At 41.7% G+C, this 21,819-nt stretch overlaps 1 protein-coding gene and 1 non-coding gene across 2 annotated transcripts in view; both read right to left on the bottom strand.

The window, feature by feature from the left end:
• The window catches only part of LOC126470198 (uncharacterized), a 269,851-nt gene that overhangs the window by 230,574 nt on the left and 17,458 nt on the right, over positions 1 to 21,819 (bottom strand). The gene's annotated exons all lie outside the window — the stretch shown is intronic.
• On the bottom strand, positions 2,164 to 2,237 carry Trnat-ugu (transfer RNA threonine (anticodon UGU)). Its single transcript has one exon. It is a non-coding gene; the product is annotated as a tRNA-Thr (tRNA).

The following is a 21,819-nucleotide window of genomic DNA, read 5'->3' as shown; positions in this document are numbered from 1 at the left end:
GAATATTTGTACAGAGGATTTGAGACAAACTAAAGCAGCCGCTCATTCGACCGACCGTCCACTATTACGATTTAAGTCAGCATGGCACGAGTAGTGAAAAACAAAACTAACCATGAATACTTGTGTGCGTTACATATGCTACAGCCGTCTATATGACCATGTCAGTGTTTCATATGCCCAATTTGGGTTGTTGTGGCCAGCCAAGCCACGCGACTGCCTTACGCCACGTCCACTTCAGTGGTTCCTCAGTCAGAGAGCACGCCAGTACCTTGCATCAGAGATAAAACACATGGCATCTCATCGTCATCGTCATTCAAACACAAGATCCTACTATTTGGTATCCTAGCTGTGCCCATTCATGGAGAGGGAGAGGGAGGGGGGGGAGAGGGGGAGAGAGGGGGGGAGAGGGGGGGAGAGAGAGAGAGAGAGAGAGAGAGAGAGCCGGCCGCGGTGGTCTAGCGGTTCTAGGGGCTCAGTCCGGAACCGCGGGACTGCTACGGTCGCAGGTTCGAATCCTGCCTCGGGCATGTATGTGTGTGATGTCCTTAGGTTAGTTAGGTTTAATTAGTTCTAAGTTCTAGGCGACTGATGACCTCAGAAGTTAAGTCGCATAGTGCTCAGAGCCAGCCAGAGAGAGAGAGAGAGAGAGAGAGAGAGAGAGAGAGAGAGAGAAGTTGCTGTTGCTGCTGTCCGCCTGTGGAGAGTTGCCCTGCATTCTGCGCACAGTTCAATGCTGAGTTGCGGTCAACCAAAACTACGGTTCAGCAATGTGGATACTTTACATACATTACGTACTAACTGGTTGGCTTACCGGTAGTATTGGTACAATTGGTAGGGAAAGAAACAAATGAATGCGTACTAGAGAAACTATTGTTTGGCTGGTTGTTTTGCACATAATTAGAGACGCACATCTTTCAGTGTTAATCCACTGTGTTTTTTACATCCTTACATAATATAAATTACATTTTGTAAGTAAGAAAAGTGAGGTGATTGCGTAACTTCTGAGCTTCTGTGTAACCAAAGCCAGCCGGGGTGGCCGAGCGGTTCTCGGCGCTACAGTCTGGAACCACGCGACCGCTACTGTCGCAGGTTCGAATCCTGCCTCGGCATGGATGTGTGTGATGTCCTTAGGTTAGTTAGTTTTAAGTAGTTCTAAGTTCTAGGGGACTGATGACCTCAGAAGTTAAGTCCCATAGCGCTCAGAGCCATTTGAACCATTTTGTAACCAAAACAATTACTTTGGATGCGAGTACAATTTACAAGTTCAAACAAAAAAAAATCTAGTTGTTATTTTGTACTCCACAGAACGTTCATCATCATGATCAAGGACGAGAGTTTCCTGTTATTATTGATAAATGCGAAAGCTGTTTATTAATAACAGAAACTTTATTCACGTAAGTTCGACGAAGTATTAAAGCGATGTTCGATATATTTTTGTTTAGAGTTTTCTTTTTTAATTTTACCTTTATGTTGAGTAAATTGCGTTTACTAGAGCTATATGATAAATCTGTATTGTTTTTCCTTTATTTTTATTATAACCACCCCCTGTTTAACATTACAAATTAACAGTTTTCGAATAAAACCTGTATTAAACAATGACAATGTAAGTTTCCCTATAAATACTGTTTATTCTCAAGTAACAGACAGGATAATAACTATGTAGAACAAAAATGTTCGCTGGCAGTTGTGACAGAGCGGTTTTAGGCGCTTCAATCTGGAACCGCGCGACTGCTACGGTCGCAGGTTCGAATCCTGCCTCGGGCATTGATGTGTGTGATGTCCTTAGGTTAGTTAGGTTTAAGTAGTTCTAAGTTCTAGGGGACTGGTGACCTTGGAAGTTAAGTCCCATAGTGCTCAGAGCCATTTGAATCAAAAATGTTCCGTAGGTTACCCGGTCCTTTGTACACTGGTGTCCAAAATCAAAGCAACAAACCGCTATTTCCTCGTTCTGTCTCTAATTCACGATATAATCATACAAGCTGACCACAGACGTCATTACGACCGTGTTCTGCATGTAAGATGGCATTCTGGTCAACGGACAACCATGCCAACGATGACGTCAGGGCACCTATCAAACAAAGTAGTATTTGAAATGATAAGTAAATGGACACCCTAGCTGCAACAGGCGTTGATATACTTCACTGGGGACATGTTGAAAATGTGTGCCCCGACCGGGACTAGAACCCGGCATCTCCTGCTTACATGGCAGACGCTCTATCCACCTGAGCCACCGAGGCTAACTGTTCTTTCGGGAACAGATACTATCGTCATATATAGTTAAAATACGGCTTCCCGGCCATTGACCTTCTTGTGTGAACGCACACGCTATGCCCGAACTCGTACGGGACTTGGTAGATTAATCTGCCACGAGTAATGAGTATGATGGGCAAACATCTATTAGGCACACTACGAATGTAGTGGTGTGGACATGTTGTGAATGTGGGTCTCACGGGGAGCGTGCAAGGGATAAGTCCCTGCAGGCGCACTATCCTCTGTGCCCTCGGTGGCTCAGGTGGATAGAGCGTCTGCCATGTAAGCAGGAGATCCCGGGTTCGAGTCCTGGTGGGGCACACATTTTCAACATGTCCCCAGTGAAGTATATCAACGCCTGTTGCAGCTAGGGTGTCCATTTACTTATCATTTCATTTCTAGCAAAGCTGCAAGGTCATCAACGGTAACTGTTCTTTCGGGAACAGATACTATTGTCATATAAAGGTAGTGTTTGCCGGGTAGTCCCACATCCACTATAGCTGTTTATACAGTCACAGGCTGTGCAGTATGGGACGTAGAAGACGCCTACCAGACACACTGCGGTGGAAGGCCATAGAAAGAATAGAAACAAGACAGTCGCAAACTGATGTGGACCGATTGCTTAACGTGACTCGCTCTGTTTCTCGGATGTGACGACATTTTAGAGAGACCAAAGTTATATCCCGAAGACCAGGGCAGGTCCGACCACGTGTAACATGAAATAGAGAGGATCGTTCTTTGGTCCTAAAGACACGACGGTACCGCCTTAGTACTCCAAGCCAACTGACATCCGGCCGCAGACTCCACTGGACGTGTTGTTTAGAGACAAATGGTGTACAGAAGGCTTCGGCAGAGTGGCCCTTATTCTCGGAGACCTGCTGTATGTGTGCCTGTGACGTGTCTTCGCAGAAGGGAACGTATGGAGTGGAGTCGTCAAAATGCCACCTGGACGGTAGAAATGTGGGCTAATGTTTTTTCACAGATTACTCCCAATTTCGTCTGGAGAATGATTGTCGACGGATTCATATCTGAAGGAACACGATTTTGGGACCCAAACAATGTGGAAAAAGACCGATATCGAGGAGGATCCCTACTGTTGTGGGCACCGATTATGTTGATAGCTCGAACACCTCTTCATTAAACTGTACGGGTGAATCGGCAAGGTTTCACTGCTGTCAGGTATTGTGGCAAGATCTACGGACCTCATGTGCTGTTGTCATGAGGTTCTGTGAGCCCAGACTTCGAACTGATGGACGATAATGCTCGACCTGATAGATCACAGGTTGATTTCTTGAAAACGGAAGATACTGCAGCATATCGTGACCTCCTCGCTCTCCCAGTTTGAATCTCGGAGCACATTTGGGATGCGCTAGGGAGACTAGTTCCATCACGTCAGCATCCACCAACAACTTTCCAGGACTTGCGAGCAGTTATGAAGGAAGAATGGGCGTTATTGCCTTAACATGAGCTTGATGACATCATTCATAGCATGCCCCGTCGTTGTCAAGCCTCTACTGCTGCCAGAGGTGGTCACAACTAACAATGAGCACAATAACCTGTTGTCTGAAATTATGCATGTTGCAGTTGCTTATGTTCTGTATCCTTTACATTGTTTCTACTTTACTATGAAATGTTTATATGTTTTGTGACAAAATGAATACAGCCTTGCAAAATTTATAATTGCTGTTTTAATTTTGGACACCAGTCTATATCCCGTTTCAGTTTTCAGGTGGTACAGTGCTTCGGGTTTTTAGGACACCTAGTAAGACACTAATCGCATACGTAAAGAAAGCGATAAATTACAGCGTGTAAAATATTGAAGGACTACCTTTACATATTGTTTATAATTTTAAATGCCATATAATTCATACGCATTTTGCATTAATATTGGTTTGACGGAAACATGTGTAGAGGCCTTTGTGATATTTAAGTGCTGCACATCTCCGTGTGCTTAAGTTGTGTGTGTCACAACTAAGACAGGCATATACTGCGAACGAGGTTTATTCTGCAGCTCTTTCAAGTTTTTTTCCTTGTTTAACGAGCCTTAGACAAGGCCGCTGTTAGAGGTATGCTTGCGCAACAGGTGCAGTGTGGGACATCCTATGTAACTTGTAGCAGATGTTCCCAGTTTATATGTATGCTATTGAACATCTAGCTTTTACAACAAAAGGGCCCGATTTTTTCGGCATTATGCCACTTATTACTTTGAGTATTTCGGTGAATCCTCATACTGACCAACTTACAGAACCATGTTTTAGGGAAACACATTGCTTATAAAGCACTCTTACAATCATCAGGGGCCATACGTTTGTTTCATTCACTGAAGAGCGCAATTAAAATGCTGACAAACCTGAACTGCAAGACACTTGAAGCAAGACGTTAACTATCTCTTGAAAGCCTACTTATAAGGTTTTTGGGCCCAGTAGTAAGTGACGAATCTAGGAACATATTAAACATCCTTATGCATGTTTCCGCAGGGAGCGCGAAGACAAGATTAAACAAATTACAGCGTGGAAAGAGGCGTTTAAGTTTGAATTTTAAGTAGTCATTCTTCTTGCGCTCCATGCATAATGGAACTAGCAGAAACTAATATATGGTAAAACTGAAGTAGCCTCTGTCATCCACTTCAATGATTTGCAAATAATGGATGCAGATACAGCACGGAAAGGCGTGTTGCATTTTTTCCAATTGACGACAGTTAACACTGCGTAAAAATCCAGACTTCATACAACCTCAACTGTGTCAGAAAATATTATCTAAATCCGTACGTTTGTAGTAAGTTGGAGTACGGATGTTAGCCGTCATATACGTACAAGATGAAAAGATTGTCATCTTCGATCAGCGAAGCTCAGCCATATTAACTTTCATATCTCAACCGCATGATAATGGGATGCTCAAGATTTGAAAGTCAACGGAACGGACTTTATACGGCATGCACAAAGGAAGAATACCTCTGTTACCTGCTATTACAAGAATTCTCCGTCAGCTACGTCCTGCAGAGTGCGCTGTCATGGACAGATTTTTAGATGAAGCGGATATCCAGCTCTAAACCGCAACCAAGAGGACCAACGAAGGCAAAACCGCTTGAAATCTCTGCAGTTTTAATCAAATCCGTGCATTGTCCCTATCGTTTCATGTTAAACTTCTGTCTTCTAAATCGAAGAATGAATGTAGCAATTATTGTAAGGTGCATATGTAAACTATACCCTCCAAGCAGTAACGGCTAAATACACTTTGAAATGGCTAAATTGGGTCACACAAAATCAAATAAATAAATAATGAAGCTGGTAAACTTTTCGCAAGCACGGTGAAAAAGAAATTACGGAGGGTCTCAACTAAAACATACATTTTCCAGATGGATCTACATATGCATCTGCATACCTACTCCACAAGCCACCGTACGGTGCATGGTGTATGGTACCTCGGGCCACTACTAGTCATTTCCTTTCCAGTTCCGCTCGCAAACAGAGTGAGGGGAAAAAACGACTGTGCATGTACCTCCGTATGCGCCCTAATTTCTCTTATCTTCGCAGTCCTTACGCGAACTGAATGTAGGCGACAGTAAAATCGTCGTGCAGTCAGCTTCATATGCTGATCTCTAAATTTTCCCAAAGTGTTTGGCGAAAAGAACGTCGTCTTCCCTCCTGGGATTCCCATTTGAGTTCACGAAGTATCTCTATAATACCTTCTAATCGAACCCACTAGCAACAAATCTAGCAGCACGCCTCAATTCCTTCAATGTCCTTTAATCCGACCTGGTGGGGATACCAAACACACTAGCAGTACTCAACAATGGATCACACTCGTTTTTTAAATGCGGTCCCTTTATAGATGAACTGCATTTTCCTAAAATTTCCCAATAAACCGATGTGTTTTTGCTACTCATACAATAAAATCGAATTGCGATTCCATACGGACCTAGCGACGTATTTGTTTCAACTATCAGTTGCTTCTCTACGCCCGGTAAGTCTATTACTACGTTCTCCGCAAGGGAGTGTGTGCGACGCTCAAACGACAGTATATTTGTATCATCCTGCTGCGTAAATGAGTTCTGAAACGCGGAATTTAAAACTTTAGCTATTGTTTTGCTGACTTCTATTGCCACACCAAACGTATCAACGAGTGAGCTGATAGAAACCTTATACCCCTTAGCGAGTTTACATAGGACCAGAATTTACTAGGGTTCTCGGTAAGGTCTTCCGCTTTGGTATATCGGTGGTAGTAGTTGTATGCTTTGGGCATCCACCTTTTTACAGACGCATGAATTTGTTAACTTTTGCCTCTAGACATTTGCGCGTTCTTTGAGGCTAGAGTGCAACAATCTTTGCATCCTCAGCGTTTTCCGAATTTCATTGAAATGGCTCAAATGGCTCTGAGCACTATGGGACTTAACATCTGAGGTGGCTCAAAATGGCTCTGAGCACTATGGGACTCAACTGCTGTGGTCATAAGTCCCCTAGAACTTAGAACTACTTAAACCTAACTAACCTAAGGACATCACACACATCCATGCCCGAGGCAGGATTCGAACCTGCGACCGTAGCGGTCGTGCGGTTCCAGACTGTAGCGCCTTTAACCGCTCGGCCACTCCGGCCGGCTAACATCTGAGGTCATCAGTCCCCTAGAACTCAGAACTACTTAAACCTAACTAACCGAAGGACATCACACACATCCATGTTAGAGGCAGGATTCGAACCTGCGACCACAGCAGCAGTGCGGTTCCGGACTGAAGCGCCTAGAACCGCTAGGTCACAGCGGCCGGCACACGAATTTTATTATTAAACCACGGTGGGTCTTTTCCGTCCTTAATTCACTTACTCGGCACACACTTCTCCAGACTGAGATTTACAGTCTGTTTAAACTTTGCCCTTAATTCTTCTACATCCATCACATTGCAACTAAATGATGTCCATTCATTGGACAAATAAGATGCTAACAACTGTGTTTCCACTTTTTACAGTAAAAATACTCTCCTAGCCTTCTTGATGGATTTATTAACTTTAGTAACCATCATCGTTATGTATCATGATTACTAATCACTGTCTCTATACTGACACTGTCGGTAAGATCCGGCCTGTTTGTAGCTATAATGTGTATTCTGCTACGTCATACAGTAGTGTTGTGACAACTATGAATAAAATATGTTGAGCCTTTACCGCGCCGTCGACACCGATGTCACGAAGGAGACAATTTGCTTACGTGCACAATGATGAGAAACGGAATCGACGAAGTCATGCTAAAGGAACTATTCCAGTACTCACATGAAGTGGTTAGGAAAAGCTGAGCTGGATGGCTGACGTATGTAACTGCCAATCCTCGGTAGCTTGCTCGGTGCGACACTTTAAATTTGGCCCGATATCAAGCAGAATTGTTGTAATTCGGCATTCTGACATCGATTACCTCAATGTTAGTCTATATTACTGCACAATCCAGAAATTTTTGACTCGTGTATGTGAATGATGACCACTACGCAAAACAGGCAGGTCCTGCAGAAACTTCAGCGAGTGCGGGTTCCACGTAGACTTTCAGACGGAGTAATACTCTGCACAGAAAGCAATCTCGCACCAGGAGAGCTATTAACCGACTTAGTTCTTCAGCCTGTCAGTATCATATGGCTAACTTCAACGCTCTCAGGAGACACGTTTTGGAACTAGCCCAACGTCTTTGGCTAAGCCGATCCTTACTACAGTCTCCAACCTATGGGCGCTATACCTTTACAGGTAACATGAAACCTTCTATTGACTTCTAGAGCTGAACAGGAGTACTGTGAGAATGAATACAAGTTGGTCCGAGGTGGCATGCGCACTTTGATCCGCCGACAGAAACGTATATCAGAATTGTATGTATTGGTTAGCAGCAAGTGGTGCCCTAACTGTTTCTGCCCTGTACCTCCAACAGTTCGACTTTTTTTTTTTTTACACACACAGCCCCAAACAGGCCACATCGTCAATGATCTTTTCCAATACGAAACTTTTAAAAGCTGTTTGGAAAAAGGCGTAATTTATAATTATCAATTTATCTACAAACAACATCAGATATTAAAAACATTGGGGGAACACCTCATGACGCGCATATTATGCATGTAATTTTTGTTTAGTACTACTTATTTATCTATCCATGTATTTATTTTACCTGGCAATATTAGGGTTCTCAGGTCCCCTCGTACGTCGAACCAGTCATCAGAGGGGACCTTGTAGTGAGTTTAATATCAGGTTTGTATAATAATAATAATAATAATAATAATTATAATAATAATAATAAAATGTAAGAAAAATAGCATAGTCAAGGGAAAACACACTAAACAAGAAGATTACATATTGAATAACCACAGTGACTCCATAGAAGCGATGGAAAAAACAGATGCCTATAAATATCTAGGATACAGACAAAAAATAGGAATAGATAATACAAATATTAAAGAAGAACTAAAAGAAAAATATAGACAAAGGCTAACAAAAATACTGAAAACAGAATTGACAGCAAGAAACAAGACAAAAGCTATAAATACTTACGCTATACCAATATTGACCTACTCATTTGGAGTAGTGAAATGGAGTAACACAGACCTAGAAGCACTCAATACACTTACACGTTCACAATGCCACAAATATAGAATACATCACATACATTCAGCAACAGAAAGATTCACATTAAGCAGAAAGGAAGGAGGAAGGGGATTCATCGACATAAAAAACCTACATTATGGACAGGTAGACAATTTAAGAAAATTCTTTCTAGAACGAGCAGAAACTAGCAAAATACACAAAGCAATCACTCATATAAATACATCGACTACACCACTGCAATTTCATAACCACCTTTACAACCCTTTAGATCATGTAACATCAGCAGATACGAAGAAAGTAAATTGGAAAAAGAAAACACTGCATGGCAAGCACCCGTATCATCTAACACAGCCACACATCGATCAAGATGCATCCAACACATGGCTAAGAAAAGGAAATATATACAGTGAGACGGAAGGATTCATGATTGCAATACAGGATCAAACAATAAACACCAGATATTACAGCAAGCATATTATTAAAGATCCCAATACCACAACAGATAAATGCAGACTTTGCAAACAACAAATAGAAACAGTAGATCACATCACAAGTGGATGTACAATACTAGCAAATACAGAATACCCCAGAAGACATGACAATGTAGCAAAAATAATACATCAACAGCTTGCCTTACAACATAAACTTATAAAACAACACGTTCCCACATACAAGTATGCACCACAAAATGTACTGGAGAATGATGAATACAAATTATACTGGAACAGAACCATTACAACAGATAAAACAACACCACATAACAAACCTGACATCATACTCACCAATAAAAAGAAGAAATTAACACAACTAATCGAAATATCCATACCCAATACAACAAATTTACAAAAGAAAACAGGAGAAAAAATTGAAAAATACATCCAACTAGCTGAGGAAGTCAAGGACATGTGGCATCAGAATAAAGTTGACATCATACCAATCATACTATCAACTACAGGAGTCATACCACACAATATCCACCATTACATCAATACAATACAGCTACATCCAAACTTATATATACAATTACAGAAATCCGTAATTATTGATAGATGTTCAATTACCCGAAAGTTCCTAAATGCAATATAACATATACCGTACAGTTAAAAGGAAGTGACGCTTGATCAAGGTCCGCGTCACGTCCCATTTTTAACCAGACTTAACGTCTGAGAAAGTAAAGAAATAATAATAATAATAATAATAATAATAATAATAATGACTGGAATATCTAATTTATTAAAATTACATTAAATAATATTCTGTAACAGAACGTTCTTGCCTGATGGGAGTATTACTCACTGAAGTGCATAGCAGCAGCACAGAAGGAAATCAAACCAGCTCATTAGGTTGACTGGTCCAATGAAGAGCAAGAAATAAATATGGTGAAATTAGCAGATGATATGAACAGAAAAGCAGAAATAGACGTCGATACAAGGATAGAAAAAATTGGGATAGTGTTAAGAATGTGATAGAATTACTGCTTCACTGTTAGAAAGTAGACAATCCAACCTGATTGAGATTGCCACGTGAATTGTGTAACGTCTATCAAATCCCTCCTCCACAACATGCGTCGCTCTCAGCTCTCTCATTGTCGTTCTTATAGAAGGATGCACTAATGACTATTCTGATCTTTATGAATCACTGAAGTTTGCTGCTAGTACTATCTCTTTCACTGTACTACTCCACGACTCCCAGTTTATATTTCTTCATTTGTTCTCGAGGGAACAGCTGCGAATATAAACATAAGCTAATATTCCTTGTAATTATCTTTTGCATACTTAGTGTACGGGAGAAAGTAGTGAAAGAACTGTCAAGTCTAGCTAAATGTTTTTCCTCTGACGTAAACCCCATTCTTGAAGTTTACCACTTCTTTAATGTTCATTCTTCTTATGAAGCCTAAAGGCTGTTCAATACAGTCATCCACATGTTTCAAATGATTGCGACGCACACGATTACCTTAAGCGACATTATTATTCCACAGACGGTACAAGAAATATTTTGACGATGGTCCCTGCTCCACATCCTGTATTACCATGCTTGGGGTATTTTTTTCCAAAAAGGGTTGCCAGCATCGCTTTAAAATGCGAGACCAATTAGTGTCAATCTTACTCCACTTATTTGGACCCTGTTGCTACGGAATACATTCAGGAATTCCTGAATCGCACCTCGAAGGGTCTCCACTTTACCTTGAGATTCGTTTCTTGCTGCATCTTCCGATCCGTAAAAAGTGTTCCCAACGATTTAAAAATTATAATCACAGGAACACATTTTATGTTCCACGGAAACAATGGAGTTTTCATAACTTTTGACAGTCCTAGTGAAGTCCAACGTCTCTTCTTTCTAAACCTTCTCCAATTTTCAGTTACCCCTATTACCTAGCACAAAGCTACTGACGAAACTAAATACGTAGGTTCAATAATTTGCCATCGAAAATCAAAATTGCTGGAAACTCTTCGCCCAACAGCCGACAGTGCTGCAAATATGCTCTCTAAGCAAAGTCAGCAACCAACTTCTGGATTTTTGAGTACTTGACAACATCCTAAATTTGTTTAACAATTGCCCTTTTAGCCAATCAGCACTGATCACAAATGTACTTCTACCACAGTGATAGGTATTCTCACCGTCCCTCTTTTAGTAATCGCACTCTGTGTTCGGTGCTGTCCCTAATGGGACCTCTCCTTACTACTAGCGTTCAGACTTTGCGACTGTGGACGTGAAAACCGCTCTGGCCTCTCATACAAGACTTCCGTGAGCACTGTTACCTTCTCTAAAGTCATCTCTACTTTAAGACATCCACCCATTGCGAATGGTACGGTGACAAGGCGTCCACTGGCTGTGAGGGCATGACACGTGTGGCGCAGATGGGCCGCAAATGCCTGCAACGGGGCCAATGACCAGTAACCACGCCAACGCTACGGTGGCTCCCTCACATCACACTGTGTGTGCAAAGCCACTATCAGAATAAAAATCTAGAGAGACCAGTTAAATGTTATGGCAGCCTGGTCCTCACAGGCGCGAAAACGACATTTTACACGCCATACAAATGAAATTTGTGTATTACAGCATTGCCATAAATTACTTTAGTCTAGATACTGATAGGGGAACACAGAATTTAAGGAATGGGATTGGACAACGTAAAATGTTACAAAATATACACCTTTAGAGGAGCTGCGTTAATAAAAGCAAGTATTAAAAGATGCAAGTCTTAACTCGGAACCACTTTCGTTGAGTGCAAAGGTGTAACACATGACAAGCAATGTTGCCTGTACAGTTGAAAAGAATACGTATTTATTCCCGTATGGATCTTACGCTATTTTATTCCCCTACGAAAACAGTTATTAACATTTAATAAAAAATGTTTGTCAAAGATATAAGTCAGGGCACTATGATTAGTAACTTTTAGATGTATCTACGCTCACTAAAATCAACGTTTTCCAATATTAGAGGGAATGCATTCTTTCCTACCTAACTTTTGTTGGTTTATTACAAAGCCAATACCTGTCAGCTTCGGATTAATATATTTATTACACCAAAAACCCATTTCAAGGTATTTTCCTTATAAACGATGTCCTGAAGTAAAAGTTTAAAGTTATGATTTTCAGCATCAGAGATAAGTTTTCCAAGAAGGCAAGAAACTGAACAACAGTACAAAACAGTAATCCTTAGAAACAGTATGAATACTACGCAACTGTTTGATGGAAGACTATATTATAAAATGCGTTTTCAAAATGCCTGAGGAGGGGGACGATTTCGAAGAGTATCACGTAAGTAGATTCACAATCATTGTGCTTATCTTCAGCTCTGTCGCCAGTATAACAAAGTCAGCAATTGTGAACACTTTTCATTATAACGTATGTCACCATTGCATCGAAAATTCTAGTGAACAACGAAAAGAATGTATCCTTCCTAGAAGAGAAAAATTCACCCTTTTCTAAAACAAATATAAATGCGCATGGTTTAACAACTACTACGTAATTGTTGATATATTCTAAGAACTGGTGGTTTTATTTCAACCGCACCATTAGAGCTTGTTTGGAGATTTCAGCCTTCTCGACCATGGATGATCCATTTATTACTACGAAGACCAATCTACAAGAATTTTTCCTATGGCCATAGGTTTAACGTCGGAAGACTTACCTTTCGAATCTTCTAATTTTTCCACCAACTATAGTATGGTCTTGACGGAAACGGTCATTTTGGGTAAGTTTTTTTTCATTAAAAATATTGGCTTCTTCACTGATACATTTCATTTGTTTGCGATGCACCTCTTTCAAAATAATGTATAGTTAAAGGCAATTAAAATACTGGCAAGCTCTGAAAAGCCATTTCCACTGTATTTGTTTAATTATTATTCTTGTTATTCTGATTATTCCTTCCGCCTCCGCCTTCTCCCTTTCCCTTCACCCTCTCCTTCCTTCCTTCCTTCCTTCCTTCCCTTTGCCCGGTTTTCTACGGGGTCGGCATTGTTATACGGGTTTTTGTAGTGTTAGTGACAATTGATGGGCGGGTATCTTCCTGACGCTACCACTATACCGGGACGGAAATTGTGTACACGTCTGTCTGTGCCTTAGAGTAAACGTCGTATTCAAGTGTTAGAACGGTTTCTAAATGTTTGCGTAGCGTGTATCTGAGGCACCAAGTGGGTACTAACCCAGTATTCTCCTACCTGGATGTGGGAAACAGCCTAAAAACAAACTTCGGTTTGGCCCGTTTGCAAGCACACATCGTTAATCTGCGAGGCGGATTCGATCCGGGGCAGGCTCGCCCTCAAATCCCGGAAGCGGCGCGTTAATGTGTTCGGCTCCCGCGCGTGTAAGCTTAGGGACCGATTACCTCAGCAGTTTGGTCCCATAAGACCTTTCCACAAATTTCCAATTTTTCCTGGATATTGGAGCATAATATGCTTGGTGTAACTTTTTTTTATTTTTGGTGGTGCATCCTAGCTGCAGACCGGGCTTTTACACCTCGCAGAATCCAAGTGCTTTTCTTCCCCTTTCGGTAATCTCTTTGTCATTCCTCCCGCTGTCTTCTGTTATGCTCCGCAAGTATTTTAAGCTTTCCACTTTCTTTAGTACTTGTCAGGTAATACATCCGTCACCACTCATATTATTCCTAGTCGTCAATATCAGCTAAATTATAAAGACGCAAAATGTAATCAGTTTGTAGCCCGTACGAAAAGAATCAGTGGATAGCACGCCAACGTGAATTGTCTGCAGCTAAACACGTGCCGTGGGCAGCGGTCAAAGCACGGTACCATTTGTCACACGCATAAGCAGAGAACACCTGGCAGCACTAAGCATGCGCCTTCCGCATCTGATCCAGCAGCAGCTTTCTGCCAGGCACACTTTCTGACCTCGCTGAATCTATTTGTGTGACAATAAGACAATCTTCGTTGTACATCTGGTGCTGGGTGCATATTTCTATTTCTTATGCACTGCTATAAGTTTCCACGAGAAACTACTGGATACGGAGAACTTCTCGCCTGCTCTGTGCATTTTGACACTTCTCACGCTATGGCTATCAAGTCAGGCTTTCTGCCAACAGTTTAAATTCTTTTGTTTCGACGACATAAGTCACAATGACGCGAATGCATTTTCAGCATATTCGAAACTTTGCGGCTAAACAGATCCACGCTGCCGTGGTTCGGATAGAAGGGGCACTTTCTAAGCACACCGACAAGGCTAATTTTACCAAGAATGTCTTGGGGAGGTGGGGGGTCTTCAGGTCTGGCAATGATTATCCTGGTAGCACGAATACAGAAGAAAACATTACCCCTCAGTCCATGATAATCCTCATATTTTTCACATTTCTACGCATCACCAATACAACAGCTGACTGATACACTTCGGCGTCAGCCACACTGGGCAGTTGTATACGAAAAAGCACAACATGCCATGATCAGCGACAATTCCGTAAGTAGCTGCAGAATATTTTACTTCTTCGAGATATGGTAGCTATCCTGGTCTGGTTGAAATGAAACCACCAGTGCTTAAGATACACCAACAATTACATAGTTGTTACACCACGCGCAAAATGACTCAAATGGCTCTGAGCACTATGGGACTTAACATCAGAAGTCATCAGTCCCATACAACTTAGAACTACTTAAACCTAACTAACCTAAGGACATCTCACACATCCATGCCCGACGCAGGATTCGAACCTACGACCGTAGCGGTCGCGCGGTTCCAGGCTGAAGCGCCTAGAACCGCTCGGCCAGTCCGGCCGACCTCACCAGGCGCATTTATGTTTTAGTGCAGGTAGAAGAAAGCTTATGGTCGTTGAGGTGAAAAAGGCAGGGATGAGGGAGGGGGGAGAGACGGGGAAAAGAGAAGGAAGGGGACCGACCGAGGTGGCACAGTGGTTAGCACACTGGACTCGCATTCGGGAGGACGACGGTCCAAATTCTCGTGCAGCCATCCTGATTTAGGTTTTCCGTGATTTATCTAAATCGTTTCAGGCAAACGTCAGGATGGTTCCGTTGAAAGGGCACGGCCGACTTCCTTCCCCATTCTTCCCTAAATCCTATGGGACCAATGACGTCGCTGTTTCGTACCAACCAACCGGACACTGGCAGTGGAAATTGTAAGTACAACTGTGATCATACCGAGGAGTAATTTCAGTACCACAGTGTTTTACTTGGTATCTGAAAAGAACGGCCAAACATTAGAGAGTATTATGGCCATATTACCGACTCGTGCTAGGAACTCGACGTTTTAGCTTGTCATTTGACAACTGCGTAATCCAAGCCGCAAAATAAGCATGAGGCATATTATCGTAACAGACCTTCCACTCATAGTGTCAACAGCGGTATCATGCTGTGAAACAGCCCTTTTCGCAAGTTCGAATCTTCATTAATGTCGTTTTTCTTTAGTGTTTCTTGTCGCCTCCTAAAATACCTGGATCCTCCGACGTGAGCTTGGCAAATTTTCACCCCTTTGTGCCTAAACCTCTGCGCATTACATTTTTCAAACGTTGAGATTGAATTTTCGAAGTGCCTGAATAGGCGTTACGGACAAATATAGTTCGAATGTTCCAAAATTGTGTTAGATTCTGAAAAAATTAATGAATTTTACAGGTATTCGTACTTCTTGCTGCGTCCTGTTTCACCTCGAAAATTGCAGTACCACAATACTATCGGACCAATAAAATACCGTTAATGGAGTACGTCTGAGGTAGACGAGAAAATACGTTGCGTGAGGCAAGGAAAAACTAACTCTTGCAGAACCGAATAGTAGTGTACATGTGCCAATGTGGCATCAATACGCTCTCACTGTAAACCATAAATTGCAATGTGTTCTATGGGCTTGTTTATGACGAAGCGGAGTCGCCATCATTCCAACGTGGCACTGCGCGATTCCACCTGCAGGTCTTTGCATGTTAAGACAAAATAAATAATGTATGACTGAGCGGAGAGAGATTTAAACACGACAAAACTTAGGAAGCAAACTATACCTACAAACATCTGCATCCTGAAGCCGCAGTTAGTAACACTGGATTTACAAAAGTTAATTGAACTACAATAATAATAATAATAATAATAATAATAATAATAATAATAATAATAATAATGTGTGGGGTTGTTGGAACCCCCATCGCGCGCCTCCCCGGGTGGCGGATAGGGGAAAGCTGCTTAGATATAGGTGGTACTGGGGAAATGCAATACCCAGGGCGGACCAAAAACCAACAAAAAACACAAACCCAATAGCGTCTGTTCAGCATCTGGCGGCCAGTGGTCAGCGTCTGTTCCTCTAGTTGTAGCGGCTGCACTAAAATCTTCTCGAAATCAAAAACAGAGTCGTATACCTGTGGTCTCAGCAGAGGTCACCACAAAAATCAGAATTGAACTTTAACGCATGATGGAAAAGACAACCACAGAGTCACTACCCCAGGCACCAGTCGATAGGCTGAATTCACCTGATCATTGGATTCTGGGGGACCAAGGACACCATACGGAGAAGAATCGGAGCTTCTCAAAGACTTCTCACACTCTCAAAACGAAACGTAAAAACTTTATTGGCACAATTAATGTTAACACCGTCACTAAAACAGGCAAATTAAAGCACCTCACCAACGCAATGGGAAAATTTGACCTGAAAAATCACTGCACAGCAAGAGACAAGATTCATGGATGAAGGAAACTTTAACACGGAATTACAGGATCTTCAAGGACAAACCTGCCATAAAAGTAAGAGGCATACTACCACTTTTCGGAACTGGATTCGCCATACACACTTCCATACACGACTCAGTTATTGAATTCACGTCTCCCAACGAAAGACTCTCCCTGCTTTCAGTAAAAATCAGCTAATAAAGCCTACACTTATCAATGTGCACGCCCCCACAAACCACCACAATAAAATCGACCCTGAAAAGTGGAAAATTCTGGGAAACACTAGAAGAAACAAAATACCAAGGCACTATGTGAAAATCTTATTAGGCGATTTTAATGGACAGTTAGGCAAGGAAAAAAAAAAAAAAAAATCAGATTCACTGGCTCCCATACCACACACAAACGTACCAACAAGAATGGTGAAGAACTAATCAACTTCTGCAGAAACCTCGGACTTAAAATCATGAGCACCCAATTTCAAAAACCTGCACATAAATTAACCACATGGAGATCACTCAGACTTAGACTGGGTGAATACCAAATTGACCATGTTGCAATTTCCAAGGAAAATATAAAAGAAAGTCTGAACGTCAGAACCCACAAAGTTGTCTTTGAATCAGATCATCGTCTCCAAATAAAAACAAAATTCCAACCCAACAGAATGCTAAAAAAGCCACCCAAAAGTACCAAACCAGATCCGGAATATCTGAAACTCAACAAAGGAAAAATCATCAGGCAAATCAACCAGGAAATATCAACAGACTGGAAGAGAGAATTCAGGAAGCCATCAAATTAGGACAACCCCCTCGCACTAGGAAACATCGCTGGTGGAACGTAACCTGCGATCAGGCAGTCGACAACCGATTAACTGCGTGGAAAAATTTAGCAGTCACAAAACTGAAGAAAACTGGGAGAACTTTCTTAAAACCCAAAAACAGACAACAGTAATTAGAAAAGAAAAACGGGGATATGACAACAACAGACTCTGCGAAATCCATCAAGATTTCATCAAAAATAATACAAGAAATTTCTATAAGACTTTCACAGAAAACTTAAGGGATACTAAGCGCCTAGCTTGTGCATCAAAAAACCCGATGGCTCTTTGGAAACTAACACGAAAAATAACTGCAGAATCATAGCCCAATATTTCAGTTCCCTCCTCAACTGCGAACCACCCCAAGAAAAACTTTTCTTCTCCAATATTCACACGACTAGACCCACACGCGCCGGATCTCTAATAAATTATGGAGATAGTCAAACAGTTGGACAATAAAAAGCACCAAGAGAAGATGGGATCATTGCTGAATTCTGGAAACTAAACGATCCTATACTTATGCAGAAACTACACCATATAATATCAGACATATTGATGACGGAGAAAATACCAGAGGACGGGAAATGCGCTCTAATTCACCCGCTACACAAAAAGGGCGCCAAGACAGACAACAATCACAGAGCAATTCCCCTGCTCCTAGTCTCTTAAAAAATCCTTTCCAAAGCACTTTTAAACAATATAGAATCCCAAGCAGACCCACTAATTGGTAAATACCAGGCCGGATGCAGAAAAGGACGATTATGTGCGTAACAGATCAGGTGCTTAAAGACGATATTACAAATGAGGAAATGCAGAAACAGTATTTGCATTCATCAACTTCAGGAAAGCATACGATTCAGTGGACCGTGAAACCCTGTTTAAAATCATGGAAGAATTTTGGATCGACCGAAAGACACAAAAAATCGCAGAAAAGAGACTTACAGTATCAACATCCACAGTGAAATTCATGGGCAAAATATCAGGACCCTTCGAAATCAAAACTGGAGTCCGACAAGGGGACGTACTATCCCCAATGCTTTTCAACATTGTTCTAGGAAATATCATCAGGGAATGGGAATCTCACGTAAACGCCATCCAAACTGGTATCACATAAGAGAATCGAGTTAAAGTCAAGTGCCTTTCTTTCGCTAACGATAATTGCAATTATCACCAATAACGGAACAAAAGCGATTCACGCAGTGCAGAAACTACACGAAATTTCACAAAAAACCGGACTACAGATATCTTATGAAAAAACCAAATATCTGGAAAGACAGTCAGAAGATAAATCGCCTTTAATCACAAAACATGGTAAAATTGCACAAGTCTGCCATTTTAAAGACCTCTGAGAAACTATACAGTCCTTAGGATTAAACCGAATCGCCAATGACCAAATAATCGAAGCTTCCTGGCAGATTAAAACTGTGTGCCCGACCGAGACTCGAACGCGGGACCTTTGCCTTTCACGGGCAAGTGCTCTACCAACTGAGCTACCGAAGCACGACTCACGCCCGGTACTCACAGCTTTACTTCTGCCAGTACCTCGTCTCCTACCTTGTTCTGCAAGGTTCGCAGGAGAGCTTCTGTAAAGTTTGGAAGGTAGGAGACGAGGTACTGGCAGAAGTGTGAGTACCGGGCGTGAGTCGTGTTTCGGTAGCTCAGCTGGTAGAGCACTTGCCCGTGAAAGGCAAAGGTCCCGAGTTCGAGTCTCGGTCGGGCACACAGTTTTAATCTGACAGGAAGTTTCATATCAGCGCACACTCCACTGCAGAGTGAAAATCTCATTCTGGGACCAAAGAATCACTCACCAAGCTCCAGAAGGGCTACGAGCTAACATGGACGCATTACAACAAGAAGTGCATTTCGACAGACGCAAAATTAAGACACTATGGAACAGCGATTCTTCCAGAAGCAATCTACGCAGCCGAAAGAATGGTGATTGATGGTCATTCAAAAATTAGGAAAATAGAAAAGCTGGAAAGAAAAATTCTCAGGAAGATTTACGGGCAATCAACAACAACGGCATTTGGATGAAGAGACCACAAAACGAGCTCTATATGAAGACCAACACAGTAACGGACGAAATCAGAAAATGCCGAACCAAATTTTATACACATATCTACAGGACAGAGGATTCCAGAACAGCAGGGAAACTTTTCAATATATCATAATAATAATAATAATAATAATAATAATAATAATAATAATAATATCCGTATGGCTCAATGGCCTGATGCAATTGGATAGAACTTCGACGACTTACGTGCCACTTCAGTAATGCTACTGGAGAAAGGGTACCTAAAGTTTCACGTGGAATCCGAAGAGGTGAAGGCAGACAAACATTTCGTGTTCCGACTGGGATTCGATCCCGCGACCTTTAACTATCGGCACGCGCTCCACCGTTCTAGCACTAGACCACCGATTCTATAAATAAGTCCCATCATAAGCTATTAACTCTACTGTGCTTGCGTGCTTATTGCTCAGTTTCTTCGTCAATTGTGTAACAGTAATGATGTCTGACCGCGCGCTCATTCGTTGGTCCTGTACGTCGGGTTTTATATTTCGTCGGCAGAAAGACCAGCGAGTGACGTGGCTCTGTGAGCGTGGACCAAGGTTACCGAGTCAAGCGGTACTACTCGCGACCTAGAACAGTATATCTGCCACGAAATCAGTACATACATCACCGCCGCTGCCATGTGAACAATTACACCAAATTCGCTCCCTTCAATCACACGTCACTCTTTCTGTATATTTAAAATCATTGGTGTATGAAGGTGTAACTAAGAATGTAGGGTTTCCAGTGATGGTTCTACTCTTTTCAAGAACATTTATTTTGACATGACTTACTTCATGGTGCATTAAGGAACACCGTGAGTGACCTAATACAAGGAAGGATCTGCACTTCAGCATTGTTCTGTAGTACCACATTTTCGGAACTTCTATTCCCTTCTTCTCAAAACTGCTTGTCGTTCATGTCCGAGTTCCGTTCGTGGCTGCACTCCAGATAAATACCTTCAGAAAAGACTTCCTAATCCTTCAATTTATGTTCGAAGTTCACAAATTTCTCGTTTTCAGAAATTCTTTTGTAGTTATTGCCAGTCTGAATGTTGTATCCTTTCTACTTTGGCCATCGTCAATTATTTTGCTGCCAAAATATTAGAACTCTTACTACTGCTAGTGTCATTTCCTAACCTAATTTTATCAGCATCGCCTGACTTAGTTCGACTACATTTCATCATCATCATTGTTTTATTTTTGTTGTTATCAAGAAACTATTCATTCCGTCAACAGCTTGTCAGTCATTTTCCATCTCTGAAATAATTAAAACGTCATCGACAAACTCAAAGTTTTATTCCTTTTACAAAGTTCCCTTAGATTTCCTTTTCTGCTTCTCAGCGTACAGACAATGTTGACGATAGGTTTCACCCTTCTCACTCCCTTCTCAACCACTGTTTCCTCCAGCACCACCCCCTCCCCCTCATGACCTTCGGCTCTTTACTCCAGTCTGGTTTCTGTAAAAGGTTTCGCTTCCTATATTTTACCCCTTGCTACCTTCAGAATTTCGAACAGAATATTCCACTCAACATTAATAAACACTTTCTATGTCTACAAATGCTATCAACTTAGCTTTGCCTTTCTTCATCTATCAAAGCCACCTATCGACTGAACCCGCTACCGTGTTTAACAGTTCGTGCGCGCCAAACCTGTTCGTCTTCGCACGCAGCGGCCCCACACTGTCGATACGCGACTTTACTCGCTGGGTAATCAATGCGCGCGGAAACAGTATGTATACGACACATGCAGCGGCTGCCTTAATACTGACGTATAACATCGAAAGCGGTAGGAATCCGCAACCAGAAGTGCGTTATTAGAAGATAGTTGCAGAGATTAGAGTTAACAGCCAACCATTTGCACAATACAGGTTTGTTAGACCTTGACCATGGTTTCGATGCTTCTAAAACCGTCTTCTTCAGAAGCTACTGTACATAGAATCACATTATCTATAGTCAATGTGGGAGTCGTTGACTGTCTAGTACATGTCATCCACTTAGTCACCATTTAAAATAAGTTATATAAAG

Source organism: Schistocerca serialis, chromosome 3, assembly GCF_023864345.2.
Source record: "Schistocerca serialis cubense isolate TAMUIC-IGC-003099 chromosome 3, iqSchSeri2.2, whole genome shotgun sequence".
In the NCBI taxonomy this organism is placed as follows: Eukaryota; Metazoa; Arthropoda; class Insecta; order Orthoptera; family Acrididae; genus Schistocerca; species Schistocerca serialis.
The sequence above is the reverse complement of the archived record's forward strand: the minus strand, read 5'-3'. Positions and strand labels throughout refer to the sequence as shown.